General features: G+C 43.4%; 1 protein-coding gene across 5 annotated transcripts in view; it reads right to left on the minus strand.

Annotated features, from left to right (window-relative positions):
- The window catches only part of ARHGEF28 (Rho guanine nucleotide exchange factor 28), a 316,904-nt gene extending 307,378 nt beyond the window's left edge, over positions 1 to 9,526 (minus strand). For 3 of the 5 annotated variants that reach the window (XM_074384818.1, XM_010336521.3, XM_074384823.1), the window contains exon 1: positions 9,397 to 9,526. The gene's annotated coding sequence lies outside the window, so the exon portion shown is untranslated. Of the gene's footprint in view, positions 1 to 8,425; positions 9,099 to 9,396 lie in introns of those variants that run through there. The other 2 variants (XM_074384828.1, XM_074384833.1) reach the window with 2 other exon arrangements.
- Between the last annotated feature and the right edge of the window lie 4,027 nt (positions 9,527 to 13,553).

Here is a 13,553-nt window from a genome sequence, read left to right on the forward strand (position 1 = left end):
TAAAACTTGCTATGTTTCTAGGGGCTGTGATAACTGCTATAAAAGCAACTTCCAGAAATCCATTTCTGAAAACTTTTTTGACAAGTTGCAAAGTTGACAGCTCTATGAAAGACAACACTTAAGTTAGATGAGCTGATTCTTATACCTAAATGTGGCTTTCTGATAATAAAAAAGGAGACAGGTTATTCCACAAAGTGATAAACATGGACTTTAATTTCCCTACCACCCTACCACATCCAAATTCCATCTCCATCAAGCTTTCTAAATAGCCGGTGAAATCACTGCCTAAAGAAATCACATTTCATACAAACAACCAAAGTCCTTCTATTTGGAAAAGATACTGATTCTTGGAGACATGAAGAGATTATTCTCAATGAGCTCAAGACTAAAGCCAGGCCTCCTGATTCCTAGGTATGTGCTATTTTCCATTCATACATAAATGATGAAAAGAATGCTTTTTATTTTATTTTTTTGAGATGGAGTTTCTCTCCTGTTGCCCAGGCTGGAGTACAATGACACGATCTCAGCTCACTGCAACCTCCACTCACCCAACCCCGCCCGGGTTCACGCAATTCTCCTGCCTCAACCTCCCTAGTAGCTGGGACTACAGGCATGCACCACCACACCTGGCTAATTTTCGATTTTTAGTAGAGACAGGGTTTCTACATGCTGGTCTCGAACTCCCAACCTCAGGTGATCCACCCACCCTGGCCTCCCAAGTGCTGGGATTATAGGCATTAGCCACCACGCCAGGCCCAAGAATGGTTTTCTTTTTACCCTTCTTCCTAGTCCTTTGCAAGAACAAACATGAGGAGGTCATGCTCTTTCGAACTTTATCAGACATTCTAAAGGCCCAAATAACCTGAAGTTTTCTAAAAATCTAAGGATACTAACATTTTTATTTCAACTTATTTTCAGAATGTCAAGAGAGGGATAGATTGGCTTGGGGCTGGTGAGAGAGTATAGAAGACTGATAAAGAAATGAGAATTCCTCCATGTCTACTTGTATTTTGTCTCCTTTTACAAGGGAATGATTTTTCAATTAAAGAAGAGAGAAAGGACATCTCTAAGTGGGAAAGTTCACTGAAAGAGAGCATCAAGCTGCCCTGAATCAGTTCCAGGCTGCTGGACATGACAGGATAATAAAGAATCTGATGAGATTTCCTAATCATAATCCGTCAGGAACTGTGGACAATGACAGGGGGATTCAATACAGGAGACGAGCACATGTCATTCCAACTTTCAAAATGGCAGATTCTACAAATTATAGACATAAGGCATTTCATGTGGATCCTTTATTAAGATTCTAGAGCAGATCATTAAAAGGGTGGTGTATGAGGACCTCGATGAAAAAGCGTGGCTTTTTGAAGCCAGTGTGTGCTCCCAAAGAATAAGTCACTTGGGAATAACCCCATTTTATCATGCGGTGATAATTTACTAGACTGGTAGACAAAGAGATATTATAGACATTATAGATGGGGGATTAAGAATCAGATGCTGGTACAAATAAGTAGTAATTAGTTGAACAATTCTACTTGAAATTGATAAACATCAACCTGAACTGAAGTTTGCATAGACACATCAAATTGCTCTCCCCTAGATTTCAGCGTAAATAACACTTTCATTGTTTCCTTAAGCATTAGATACATGTATGTCAAACCTGTGAATAACTTGAAACTAAAAGGGGTAGTGAATATGAAAAATGTATAAACACTCTAAAAGGCTAGAAAAAAGTGGACAAATACAGGAAAAATAAATTCCAGAGAGATAATTATTAAGATCTGTTCATAAGACTAAAAACCCAATTGCACAAGTCCATGACTGAGGAGATATGGCTCCATAGCAATATATGAAAAAAAGAAACTAATTTAGAAATTCGTATGAACATGGAAACTCAACAGCACTGTGAAGAAATACTTTTAGGCCAGGCACGGTGGCTCGCACCTGTAACCCCAGCTCTTTGGGAGGCTGAGGGGGACAGATCACCTAAGGTCAGGAGTTCGAGACTAGCCTGGCCAACATGGTGAAACTCGTTTCTACTAAAAATATAAAAATTCGCCAGGCATGGTGGCACACATCTGTAATCCCAGATATTCAGGAGGCTGAGGTAGGAGAATCACTTGAACCCAGGTGGTGGAGGTTGCAGTGAGCTGAGACCACACCCCTGCACTCCAGCCTGGGTGATGGAGCGAGACTCCATCTTAAAAAACAAACAAACAAAAAACTCTTAAAGCTATTGTTTATTGAGGAGTTATTCTATCTTAGGTTCTGTGCTAAACACTTTATATAGACTATCTTATTTAGTCCTTATAACAATCTTATGAGAGAAATAGACAAAAACTGGGGCTAAAGGTTTAGGTGACTTGGCCAAGACAAGCTAGAAGCAGCAGGCCATGAGTCTCCCCAAGTCTCTCTGACCTCCAGCTGCTAATCTTAACCATGAGGTCTCACTCCTTCCTTAGAAGAAAGGGGGACACTCCTACTGTGCTCTACATCAGAGGTCCCCAATCCCCGGGGCCACAGACCAGTATAGGTCCATGGCCTGTTTGGAACCAGGTCACACAGCAGGAGGTGAGCAATAGGCAAGGGAGCGAAGCTTCATGTGTACTTACAGCCGCTCTCCGTCACTCCCATTACCTCCTGAGCTCCACCTCCTGTCAGAGCAGTGGCGGCATTAGATTCTCATAGGAATGTGAACACTATTGTGAACTATACATGCAAGGGATCTAGGTTGTGGGCTTCTTATGAGACTCTAATGCCTCATGATCTGTCACTGTCTCCCATCAGCTCCAGATGGAACCATCTAGTTGCAGGAAAACAAACTCAGGGCTCCCACTGATTCTACATTATGGTGAGCTGTATAATTATTTCATTCTATAAAATGTACAATAAACGTAATGCACTTGAATCATAACCATTCCCCTTACCCAAGTCCATTGAAAAATTTTCTTTCCCATACTACTACCCGGTGCCAAAAAGGTTGGGGACTGCTGCTCTACACTGTCAGAGAGCACCTGCAAGAACTACACTTTAAAAAGAAAATAGCAAATTGGAATATGTTCAATATTCGGGTTTATGAAAGGCTTCAAAATCATGTCACTTAACAAAGGCTGAAGAAACAGATTTTTATTTTCCAATATCAATAAAGAAGACTTGAAGGTAGGACATATAATTAATTTTTAAAAATGTTAGAGGCTGTCATATAAGAGAAATTGTTCAGAATGGCCTCCATACAGAACTATGAGAAACTTAGGATAAGGGAGAATTGTTTTTAAAAGCCTAAGCTTTTCAAATAGATGGATCATCTTTATGGTCATGATGTCCTCATCACTGAAGGTATTCAAGGACAGACTGGTCAACCATTTGAAGATAGGCCATGCAGGGGAATTGTGTACCTTCTGGAGACTAGAGAAACAATTTTAGGTTTCTTTCAATCCAAAGACTCAGATTTTCATCAAGAATTTCATTCACTTCCCCATTGCAGAATGAGACCATTTCCTCAGAGAGGACCATGAGGTCTACCATTTACATCTGGGAAGGACTAGCTGTCTATTTCCCGAGCAAACTTTGTCCTGCTCCCACTGCATCCCAGTGTTTTCCACCCAGGAAAACATCACCACTATTCCTTGCAGTGATGCTGTAAACAAGAAGGACTTAAGACAGTTAGCAAAATGCTAAATAGCCAACCAACCTACGTATTTTCTGCTTTGAGCACCCTACAAAGTAGCCTAAATCAGGGTCCCTGTCATGAATGGGCTACAGTCAGGTTGTAAAGTTGAGACTTATATACAGGAACACACAATGAACCCAGGGGCAGGTGGCAAGTAAAAAACAAGAGGGTAATAGGAGATCAGAAGGCAAAGCAGCACAGTTGCTACTAAGTTAGTTGAAGGTTACAGAGAGAAAGTGGTTTAAGCTGGGCAAGGGGCCCACTATGAAAAAGTCAGAGAAATTAGAAACACACAGCATGTTCCATAGGCAGTTACTAGTCCCAGCCAATAAAACTTGAGAGTTCACACGGGGGAAACAGCAGGGGACAGTTGACACACCATCAACAGCATAAAAGGAACACCATGAAAAACGGCAGGTGTTACCCTTTCCCTAGGCACTGTGCAATGTAAAAAGCCAGAAACGCCTAAAGGTTAGGAAAGTAGCTATCAAACCCAGCTGTATATTAGATCACCTCTTTAGAAAATGATGCCACGCCCACTTGAGCGATTCTGAACCCAGGTGGTTCCAGTGAACAACAGGGCTTGAAATTCTGGGTTAGAGGCTCAAAGTAAAGAGCCCATAGTCAGTAGTCTCATTAATCACTGAACATGCCCTACCTTTCAGAACTCTAACATCTGCTCATCCAGCAAACCAGGAGGCTGGTGAAGCAAGCAAAGGAGGAACACTGTTGACAAAGAACCAGTGACAATGTACAGACAATAAATCAAGGTCTTAGTGGGAAAAGACAAAAAGATAAGTCCCAGAGGACTTATCCAGCCCATTGAAACCTCTTGATCTTCACCATCCTTAGAAGTACTTCATGAGATGTCTTTGCCTGATAGAAATTATTTTTATCATGAAATTAAATAGTCAACTTGTCTTTCCTCTTCCCTGAGCTATACTACCCCTCTTCTACATGAGCAGTCCTTCAGATGAAGAGGGCTAGGGCAGCCATGTGACCCACACAAGGGATCTGGACTTGCATGTCTGAAATCTCTTTGGACTAAGTCCAGGAAGTTAACTCCAAGTTATTTCAACCTGACGACCGGTAGTCAAGGACAGATAAGGGTAATAAGAGTGACAGCTCATCATCTATTCAAATGCCTACTGCAGGTGCAATGCTAATCTTGTGGACAGTACATTTCTAGCAGTGTTGACCAAGACAAGTAAACAAATTGACAAATGCATCACATTCAAATTCTGCTTGTAGACAACCAAGTAGAATGTTAAAAAAAATGGGTGGCTCTTAGAGACTATCCAGGCTAATCCTTTCCATTTTACTGGATGAGGAAATTGGGGCCAGAAAGGGTTCCATAAGGAATACTCACCCAAGGTCACATAACCAGAAAGCCAGAAGACTCGATCCCTTCCTCTAACTCCCAGCCCAGGGCAATTACTCCTGGGATTACACTGACATCTCACTGCCTTCTGAAAGCTGAAAAACCTGCTCCCCCTTTTATTCTTTTTAAATGGTTATTTTCTACTTGCTATAACTATAACCATCAACATTTTCTGGCACTTACTCTCTGTCAGGCACCAGCAGGAGGGTTCTCTGTAAATTAAATCATGGAGCCCTCACAATTGAAGCAGGTTACTATTATTATCCTCATTTTACAAATAGAAAAACCTGAGGTAGGAAGAGGTCATATAGCCAGGGCAAAGCTGGGAGCTCTCTAACCCAGACAGTCTGGCTCCAAAGTCCACATTCTAAACCACTTTGTGAGAGTTTATGAAATATAATTTCTTGAATTATAAAATGATAGGAAAAAAGCGGTAAGCCTTAAACACAAAGGGCATGATCACTAGTGTTTGATAATTAATTGAAGAACTAACATATAAATAAATGTCATTAATATGTGCAATATACATATACTTCATCTATTAAGGGAATGTCTATGCATATATTTGAAGCAGATTAACATTTCAAGCGTATATTTTTTAAAAGGCACAATGATCATGTGCACAGCAGCCATGCAAAGCTTGCCACTTGAAATAGGCAGAATGCTATTTACCTGCTGGTTTTGGAAGGATCTCTTCTGCACAGGCTACGATGGACAGCGAAGGCACCACTGCAGATTTCTGCCTGTGGGCCCTCACTCATAGATACCTTTTCGTCTGCTTTTAGGGGAACATTCTATAGAATGTTCCTTCTATAGAATGTTAACCTGTATGTTAACCTTCTATAGAAATCAAACCTCAAGTTATTTATAATTGAGGCAAAGATTAAACTAAAACAAGAGGAAAAACATCTGAAAATTAAAATACATTTTTATATAAGTGCGCAAAACCAACATCACTGGAACAAATGCCCAGTATTTAATTATATACGTTTTTGCTTTCCCTCATTAAAAATGATGTCAAATCTCATTATCTTGGTTACCCAGGAGAAGAAGTCCAGGAGCAATAATGTTACAAATAAGCAAATTACAATTGTGCTGAGATCAAATTTCAAGGGAAAAATGGAAGTCAATTAAGAAGATCCACTATTGCATTAAAAAAATCAGTTACACGACTTACTTTGCCAGCCAAATGTCTTTAATTTTTCTTTTTTTTTTTGAGACAGACAGGGTCTTGCTTTGTCACCCAGACTGGAGTGTCACCCAGACATCTCAGCTAACGGCAGCCTCGACTTCCCCAACTCAAGCTATCCTCCCGCCTCAGCCTCCAAGTAGCTGGGACTATAGGCGTGCACCACCACGCCTGGCTAGTTTTTGTATTTTTTTGTAGAGACAGGGTTTTACCATATTGCCCAGGCTGCTCTTGAACTCCTGGACTCAAGCAATCCTCCTACCTCAACCTCCCAAAGAGCTGGGATTATGAGTGTGAGCCACATGCCACCCTTGCCAGCCAAATGTCTTAATGTGGAGTGTGCAAAAGTCTATTCTGAAAATGCAACAGACCCTAAAAACTCTAAAGCCAGAAAAGTGTTACCTTTGAGAGGGAATCCAAAGCTCAGAGAATCAAAGCAAAGAGCAGTGATTGGCACATAATAAGCCTTCAATAAATATTAGTTGAATGCATGTAAATGAAGAACATGTTCATAGAAAGAAAGGCCCATAATAGAGATTGTCAAAATGCAAAACGGTAGAGTGACACTGCTTTGGGCTTTCGAGAACTTCCAATACCATGATAATAACCAAAGAACTAAGGGTCCCAGAGACGGGACAAAATGACAGAGTGCCATCCAATCAGAGCAACATGCTCTGTGATACAGGACCTGGTCTACATTTCTTAAGCATGAAAATTATCTCAAAGCCCAGCTTTACCTAAGAGATCTGGACTCAAGCCTGACAGCATGGCATATTTATAGCACAACTTTAGCATGGCTGATTTCTGTGAATTTGGTGCACTTCGAATGTAACACTGTTTTTACATCCTCAGTAGGAGTTGCCCAGGCTGCCCCACCTCTTCATAACAAATCTTATTTAAGGTTCTGGGCAGGAGCTGGGGGGAACCCAGAGCAACTCTGCTTCACTAAAAGCAACATAAATACAAATGCAATTACACAAACCAGATCTGTCATATCTGATTAGTAAATAAAAGCATAATAAAATTATAGTCAGCCTAGGTAATTTAGGCTCTGTTCAGCACCATCCTAGCTGTGCCCAACTGGTAAAGCTTTTCCAACATTTGTATCAAGAATCTTTTCTTCCTGGAATTCAGCCCTTGGTCATAAACTGGCAGGACTTGTTGGAGCTTTGGTACCAATATAATGATGTACAGAATGTTTAATGTAAAAGTAATAGTATATGCTGCAATTTGTTTTAATACCTACTTAGAACACATATTCTTTTCTCACGGGGCATACTAAAGGATGTAATGTATCACAGCTTACCTGAAATTCCTGCCCAATTTAAGTCTTAGCCACAAGCATAGTTTCTTATAAGAACACAATAAGAAAATATTCCAAACTCTTCTGCAGTACTCACATGATTTTTTTTTTTTAAGGTATGAAACCCAACTGAGGCTTCTGAGACATTTCCTAGAACCTTAGTTATTAACTACTATTTTCTTCTTTACCTTTAAGTGTTTATAAACTGCTTAAAGGACAGATGGGTACTTCAGAGGAAAGTCTAATGACACACCTGTTACATAACCAACAGGTTATGGTAAGGAGAAAAAAAAAAAAAAAAGTCCAAAGCAGCACAAACACTGATTCTCTGTTCTCCGTTCTCCCATTACCCAAGACATTTATCTGACTCACACACTTAATAGCTAGCTGTGCCTCAGTTTCCCTATTAGATATAAGACCTGATGCTAGCCAAATTCCTACTTGAACAAAATTAATCAGCACAATAATCACATATAAAGTCCACATCAGAACATTACATTGAAAGATTATGTTGTATTAAAAATCTCAAAGGCTTTTGCAGTATTCTCTTTTCCTCCAAATACTCCAAAGGGGTTACTTTGGCTATTAATCAAGATTAGGCAAATACCCGTGCGCTTTCAGAATGTGTAACTAAAAGCCCAGGACAGATCTAGAGATACCCTCCCAGGTTTCCCAGAAGTTATCACTCTGCTTGGATTGTCATGTGCAAAGTAGATGCCACAGAACCTAACAAGGGCAGGTCCTTGATTTGTTTTTGCAGTGAAAACAGGATTTCACTGACCCTGACAGCTTCAGGGCCTAGGAACACAAGCTTCAGAATGCCAGGGGCCCCATGGAACCCCAAATGATCAGTTCTTTATAAACGAAAATTAAAGTTCTTACTTTCTTTGGCGTTTGGCCCAACTGGTGTGGTCCGTGATGAACCTCTATAACTCCTGGTGTGCGGAGATTTGTGGAGACCCAGGCAGGGGTCAAGGCAGGAGAAGCTGCTGCGCAAACACAGATGTTGCCGCTGTTCCTGGGCCCACCCAGCCAGCCAATGCGGGAACGCTGTGGGCCTCTAGAGACGGATTCTTTCTTAGAAATCTAACTGTTCTCTGGGAAACCAAAGCTGAGTTTCCAGGGCCGCCTGAGCACCCAGTTTCCATACAGCCCTCTACCCAAAGGGCACCTTCTCGGCTAAACATGGGCCTGTCATTCGGAAACCCTAAATACAGGAAGACTGGGCACCACCACATACACCCCGGGTCTTCAAGAGGAAACAAATCCATAAAATAAGCGTTAAGGAGTCCCACATAATTCTGACCCCTTTTCCCAATCAAGGTAACTATAAATGCCTTTTAAAACACAGCAAATGCTTCCACACGAGTAAGTGGTAGTGCGTGTGTCCTGAGCTCACGCTCGGTCTGCACATTGCGGACCTGGTCCCGCCAGGCACCCTCAGCCCAGGAGCAGAAGCATGGATGGGAAAGGCGGACACCAACTCGACGCTCTCCCTTCTCCACCGCAGGTGTGCCGTGTTTCCCCTGGCTCCCGAAGAGCCCCGGCGGGGCTTTCACCCGCCCAGCCCCCGGCTCTCAGTGCGCCGGAGCAACCCTGCGCTCCGCAGCTGCCGCCGGCCGCCGCACCGGATGCGCAGCCCTCTCCACTTGTTGCAGCTCCCGAGGGAGCGGGAGGCGGAGCCCAGTCCTCACGCCTCAGCGCCTGCAGCCGCTGCCCTGGTCACCTCTGGGGACCCCCGCGTCCCTGGGGACCCTGGAGAAAGTGGCCCCGCGGATGCGAACTCAGGTGGACAAACTTTTCCGCCCAGAGCTGCAGGGAACGCAGACGATGGAGCCCCAAAGAGCATTTACCTGGAGGGGTGGCCCGGCGGCTTCCACGCGAGGCGCTGCCCCCGCACCCTGCCCGAGGACGCCTCGGAACGCGCCCCCAGCCAGCCGCGGCCCGGAGCCCAAAAGGCTCTCCCCGGCGGTGCCAACGCCTGACGGCGGCACGGCTAGAACCAGAGCTTAGGGGGTGGAGCCGCGGCCGCGCGCCGAGCCGGGCTTGCTGCGCCCGCAGTGGGTGCCGCCCCCGCTCCCCCCGCGCCTCCCCGCTGCCACTGGATCCCTGCCTGCCCACCTCCCTGCCCGGCTCGCGGCGGCCGCATCACATGGCGAGGCCCGCCCGCAGGCCGCGCCAGACACCCGCTCCAGGAGGAAACCTGAAGCTGCCGGGACCGCGCTGTCTCCGCCAGCCTCCCCCCGCTACGGGGCGGCGGCCGGTCACCTCGGCTTCCCTCCCCTGGCCCGGAGCTTAGAGGCGCGGAGGCTGGCGCGGACCTGCCGGGCCACAGGAGGGCCAGTTGCGCCCCGAGGGCTCCCACGCCTTGGAGCCTCCAAGGAAGGCGGTGGGCTGACCACTCGCTAAAGGAGTTGTGCCAGGCCCAAAGGAGGCTTAGGCTGTCTTCAGCCAAAAACCACCACACCCATGACATAATACTGCCCAGGTCTATTACAATAGGAAGTATTATTTTTAAAACAGCATTTGCCCTCTTATTTGAAGCTCATGTTCCCTGCTCGAGAGCTTTGCAAGCTGTGATTCCCTTCGCGTTTATGCACACAAGTGGCTGCAAGTCTTAATTCAAAAACGTATGAAAACCATAACTAACCACTTTTACAATGAACAGCAATGTGAAGGGGACTCCCTGATCCTCCAACGTGGTTTTCTTCTTAGAAGTGATGACAACCCCAAGAGCAGAAGCCAAGCCTCTTCCTCAGCCAGGCTTTCATCATACAGACTTAAGACCATTATTGCAGCTTTTAAGGTAAAATTACCTATCTGAGTCTTTTGTGGCAGTCAGTGTTACAGTTAAGACTGTTTGTAAGGAAACTAGCATTGAAATCTAAAGGTTTTAATAAAATTTATAAAGCCACTTTGAGTCTCTGCTTTATTTTTCCTTTTAAGACTGGTTACCCACCATAACAAAGGTGTGGCCCGAGGAAGAACCATAACAAAGGTGTGGCCGGAGGAAGCTGGCCACCAAGATACCAAGCCAGAAAGGAGCGCCCGTCCCCAGGCTGCCACCACCACTTCTCCTGGGCCTAGGCCTTTTCTGTCTCCCTTCCAGCAGCCACCTTCCCCAGCCCACCTTGCTGATGCGAATGCTGAGAAAGCTGAGATTAGCAAGAGAAGACCACCGTGTGTCTCAGTGTCTTAGACCTGTTCCAAGGCAAAGGCTGCAATTCCGCCTTGGGAAAGGGGCCTCGACATTGGCATTGCACTCCTGACCTGGGCTGTCATCCCAGCGGATTCCACCGAACAGCCCCACAGAGCTATGAACTCAAGGCCTGGCCCCCAGGCACTGCCATAAAAAAAAAAAAAAGAAAGTTGTTGCCCATTGTCAAGGTACACAAGCTAAAATTAAAGCAATAATATTCTTTTCAAAAAGTGAAATTCGGGATGGGGGTGGTGGCTCACGTCTGTAATCCCAGCACTTTGGGAAGCCGAGTCGGGCGGATCACCTGAGGTCAGGAGTTCAAGACCAGCCTGGCCAACATGGTGAAAGCCCATTTCTACAAAAATACAGAATTTACCTGGGCATGTTGGCTCGTGCCTGTCGAGAGGCTGATGCAGGAGAATCGCTTGAACCCGGAAGAGAGAGGTTGCAGTGAGCCGAGACCACGGCATTGCACTCCAGCCTAGGAGAGAGAGTAAGACTTTGCCTCAAAAGTTAATAATAAAAAAAAAATTTTTTAATGTCCCAATGCCAAAATGTCTACTGTAGATTAACTCAATCAACATGTCAGGCAAAAATGGTTTCCAAACTCTGGTGAGTAAACATGTTGATGTGTTAGAGGCCTTTGTTGTTACTGTCCTTTTTCATATCGCCAGTATTGAATCTCTATTTTTCTTTCTTTTTTCCTTTTTTTTTTTTCTTTACTAATTCTGGCAGGTATGTATATTTTTAAAAAAACAAAAAACAAACAAACAAAAAAATGTGGAAAGAGGAACAAACATTGTAAGGAGTTACCCTCAAGCCCCTTCCCCACTAAAAAGAAACAAACCAGCAAAACTAGTAATTGTGAAACTCTCACCAGCAAGGACATACAATGCTTGCTTCAGTTTTCTTGCCTGCTCTCAAGCCTTGAGCTTGATCAATATTTAAAGAAGTCCTTGGCTTTCGACTTCTCTAGGTTCAAATATTAAGCAAACTGTGTGCTCCAGCAACCTTAAAAGAAGCCTCGACTGTCTGAGGCAGGAAGCTATCAGTTGTGTAAATAACACTTTGCATCTGATTGATTTCACTGCTCCAGATATAGGTCACTCAGGACATTGGTGGTGCAAAGCGTGGTTGGGACAGCATTTGTTTCTAATTCAAAGACTATATATTCTCCACAGACAAGGGACATTCAGCCAGCAAGAAACCAGGCTGGCCATTCAGTTGGGGAAATTCTAACTTTCTGTTGAGTACTATGCCAATGTCCTAGCTTAGCTCTGTCTTTTCTGAAGATTCAATCCCCGTTCATCCTTACATATTTCACTCCAGATGGACCTCCTCCATAAATTGTTACATTGTCCTGGTTTCTACTACCTTCTGAACTTTGGCAAAGCATAATGGCCTTACTACACAGTGTAGCACCTGATTATATTAACTGTCACATGTTGGACAACGATAGGCTCTTATCCTCTCTTCAACTTGAAATTCAAGGACAAAGTCTGTTCCTTACCGATGTAATCTTTACAGTCCCAGCACCCGGCACTTCTGGAGTATTTAATATTTGTTTTTTAATTGAACTATCACATCCGTATGCAAGAAGAGAAAGTCACCATTTTTAAACTTTAATGAATTATAACTACTGCTAATTCTGTTATCTATTTAATTCTTTCCTGGTCTTTATTATATTTCCTTTGTCAATAATTCTCAAAAACTGAATAATTGTAAATCTGATGTTTGGCCATGTGACTTAGGAAATTACTAGTGTTTCTTAAATGAAAGCAAGATACTATAAAATGGTAGATTTTATAGGAGGTGAACAAACTCTGGAATAGAAATAGGATGACCTTGGTAAGATCCAACCTTTCTAAGCCTCCATTTCCTCATCTATATAATGGGCATAAAAATAGCATCTACTATCATTGTGAGGATTAAGTTACTGAAAGTGATTACAGGACATATAATAAGAAGCCAGAAAACAGTGGCAGTTAATCTTTTAGTGTATGGATGTATTAGAAGAACACTCCAGAACTTTGAGATAATTAATAGGACATGGCAGACTCCAACAAAAGAAACTATTTCTGGATGATAAACTTCGTTGCCCAGCCTAAGAAGGTCAAAGAACACAGAGAAAAGAAGCCAACATGATTAAAACCAGGTGACAGATCTCATGGGGAAATCCTCACAGTAGTTCTCATTCTGGCTACACATTAGCATCACCTGGGAAGCTTTAACACCATCTTGATTCCCAGATGTCCAACCTGATCAATCATTTGGAATCTCCAGAAAATGCAGCCCAGGTATGGTCGTTTTTTAAGGCTCCCCAGGTGAGTCCAATGTTCAACCAAAGCTGGGAACTGCTGGACGAAAGGAACTGAATGTATTGCTGCTGGAGAAGGGTGAGGATAGCCCTTAATTATATGAGGTTAAGGGGAATCAGCTCTTCCATTTCTAATGTTAAACCACTGGGTTTAAATTGCAGGTGAAGAGGCTTCTGTGTAATCTGCATATAAATCACCTGGGGATATTGTTAAAATGCAAATTCTCATTTAGTATCAGATGGAGTCTGACATTCTGCATTTCTGAGTTGAGGTTGAGGCTGCTGGTCTGTGGGTCATATTCTGAGGAGCAAAATAATACAGAAATTTAGAGAGAAATATTCAGATCTGTTACAAGAGAAGTCTTAACATCTCTGAATATATATATATATATATATATATATATATATATATATTTGTCTTTGTTTCTGTTTTCTGAGACAGAGTCTCACTTTGTCACCCAGGCTGGCGTGGAGTGGCACAATCTTGGCTCACT

The sequence above is a fragment of the Saimiri boliviensis genome, chromosome 1, assembly GCF_048565385.1.
Source record: "Saimiri boliviensis isolate mSaiBol1 chromosome 1, mSaiBol1.pri, whole genome shotgun sequence".
NCBI classification, from domain to species: Eukaryota; Metazoa; Chordata; class Mammalia; order Primates; family Cebidae; genus Saimiri; species Saimiri boliviensis.